The 2,959-nt window shown below is 35.5% G+C and overlaps 1 pseudogene; it reads right to left on the bottom strand.

Moving 5' to 3' along the window:
• Positions 1-481: 481 nt before the first annotated feature.
• On the bottom strand, positions 482-957 carry LOC132605433 (large ribosomal subunit protein eL21x/eL21w-like; annotated as a pseudogene).
• Between the last annotated feature and the right edge of the window lie 2,002 nt (positions 958-2,959).

The raw sequence follows: 2,959 nt of genomic DNA on the forward strand, positions 1-2,959 counted from the left end.
TCCTTTATCGCTCTAATGTACGCCACAGGTATACCTTTAACCTCCAAGCATCTCCATAGGACCTCTCTTGACACTTTGTCGTAGGCCTTTTCTAGGTCAATGAATACCATGTGCAAGTCCCTCTTCCGCTCCCTATACTGCTCCACCAATCTCCTTACAATATGAATGACTTCTGTAGTCGAGCGCCCCGGCATGAATCCAAACTAGTTCTCTGAAATAGACACACCTCTCCTCACCCTCATTTCCACCACCCTTTCCCACACTTTCATAGTGTGACTTAGCAGCTTGATACCTCTATAGTTGTTGCAGCTTTGAATGTCTCCCTTATTCTTGTACACGGGAATCATTGTACTCCACCTCCATTCTTCCGGCATCTTCGCTGAGGTAACACCAAAAAACTAGAAATTAAAATGCGAGTCTGAGGTAACACCAAAAAACTAATCCTGTCTTTCAATTTCATAAAAGCAAACAAAGTAAAATATCAATAGCCTCCCTTCAAATAATTGACCACATCATACGGTATGGGGGTAACCGTCTCCAATGTAGTTCCTTCAACCATTAATCCTGGTTTGGGTCCTGCGGGTTGCCTTTTCGTGCTGACGACCTCTCCTCTTGTTTTGGCATCAGCCTTTAACTGGTCATTCCTCTGGATCCTTTCTTTGACTTATTCAGTGCACCGGGAAGCCTGAACATGCTCAATCCTAACATGGATCCTCTTTTTTAACATATTTTGTTAACTTCAACACCAACAGTGCGTTTAGTAACATTCCAAATACAACCAGTACGTCCATGATAGAACTCGTATTACCTTGTGAATTGCACCATTCACTTTGCTATCAACATAAACCCCAATTTTGAAAATCCTCAAATAGGTTTAAAGAGGGATGACACCCTCTTTCTGAAGGCGCGTGAGAATGAATCTCGAGTACCAGAACTCAATCCATGTCCGGCCGGCATTGTGTGTGTGTGTGCCTGTGCGTAAAGGAAGCGACTGAAATCCTCTAAGAATACACCGAAACTACGTTGTGACTGTGTGTGTGCCTGTGCGTAAAGGAAGCAACTGAAACCCTTTTTAGCATAAATGATCATCCCATTTGAGAAGATTACAGAAAGCATGATACTTTAATTCAACCTAGTTTCGTTGTATTCTTAGATATTTATATTTGTTTAAAATATTAATTCATCAATCAAATGACAGCAGCACTTCGTTTTTCAAATATTACTTCTCTTCTCACGAATAGACTGTCCAGGATTAATTTATGTTAGTTTTTCTTTATACTGCTTTTCTGCTTGCTGGCAGGATGGTGGATTGTTTCTACTCCTCAAGATGTTGCTTTAATGGATGCTCGCAAAGGGATTAAAATGTTCTCTTAATGTGCCAGGCAGAGGTAAAGGTGGTAACCGGTTTGGCCTTACCGGTTTTAACCGGTAACCGGACCGGTTAAACCGGAACCGGAACCGGTAGAACCGGTTAACCGGTTCCGGTTAACCGTTTAATGGTTTACCGGTCCGGTTCCAATATTTTGGAAACCGGAACCGGTTAAACCGGTAAAACCGGAACCGGACCGGTTAAACCGGTAAAAAATTTAAAAAAAAAAAAAAAACTAAAGTATATAAGTAAGTATATATAGTTATACACATATATAAGTATATATAGTATATATAGTAGATATGTATATATAAGTACTTATATTAAGTTATACATATATATAAGTATATAGAGTATATAGTACATATATTAAGTATATATAGTAGATATATAGTAGATATGTATATATAGTACATATATATTAAGTATATATAGTATATATATAGTATATATATTAAGTTATACATATATATACATATATATAGTATATATATTAAGTTATACATATATATAGTATATATAATAAGTTATACATATATATATAAGTATATATAGTATATAGTACATATATATAAGTATGTATAGTATATATATTAAGTTATACATATATTTAGTATATATATATATTAAGTTATACATATATATAAGTATATGTAAGTTATACATATATATGTATACGAAAAGCACTACTCTGTATTGCTGACTTGCTGTTAGGCTGTTAGTCAGTAAATATTTAAACTTTAATTATAAAGTTGTATAACATATGAAAATATAGCTACAATATACAAATAAATACTATAATATATATATATATATATATAATACAAAAAACAAAAAAAAATAGATTTTAACCACTCCAAACCGGATCGGTTCCGGTTTGAGGTTTAAAACCGGTAAACCGGAACCGGTTAACCGGTTCCGGTTTTTTAACCGGAACCGACCGGTTCCTTAACCGGTTCCATAACCGGTTCCGGTTCCAACCGGTTGCTACCTTTAGGTAGAGGTGTCAGCCCAGCCCAACCCAACCCAGCCTTAAAGGGCCAAAGAATTAAATGGGGTAGGACGGGCTGACCCTTTTAATTGAAGGGCCTGGAAAATGGCAGCCCTACGCGGGCCGCTGGCTAGGACGGGCCAGTCCTTTAAAGTTTTTTTCGTCTTTCGAAATAACATTTTCTAAGTGATTTTTGGTACAATTTGAACATGAAACTTTTGCATTATGAAATAAAATCTTCTACCATCCATTCTTGCGCAAATTCATATCATAGAAGAAAAAATTCTAGAGAACAAATATAAATTATTATTTTTAATCTCTAATTCAGATACGTCAAAAGAAATTAAACATAATATAAATTCTAAGACGAAAAAGTATTACTCCAGTTTTTAATTACTACTTAGTAGTAAGTACATTTTTTTTTTCTCATTACTTTTTATCTTTTTATTTAATTTGCTTATATTTTTTTTAAAATTAATTAATTTATTATTCTTTTCTAACCTCAAGGACTGGCCTCAGCCCAACCCTTGAGGCCGGCGGGCCAAGAGAGGCTGGCTTTTGAGCCTCAGTTCTATATGGGCCAAAGAAATCTTAGCCCA

This window comes from Lycium barbarum, chromosome 8 (genome assembly GCF_019175385.1).
Source record: "Lycium barbarum isolate Lr01 chromosome 8, ASM1917538v2, whole genome shotgun sequence".
Lineage (NCBI taxonomy): Eukaryota > Viridiplantae > Streptophyta > Magnoliopsida > Solanales > Solanaceae > Lycium > Lycium barbarum.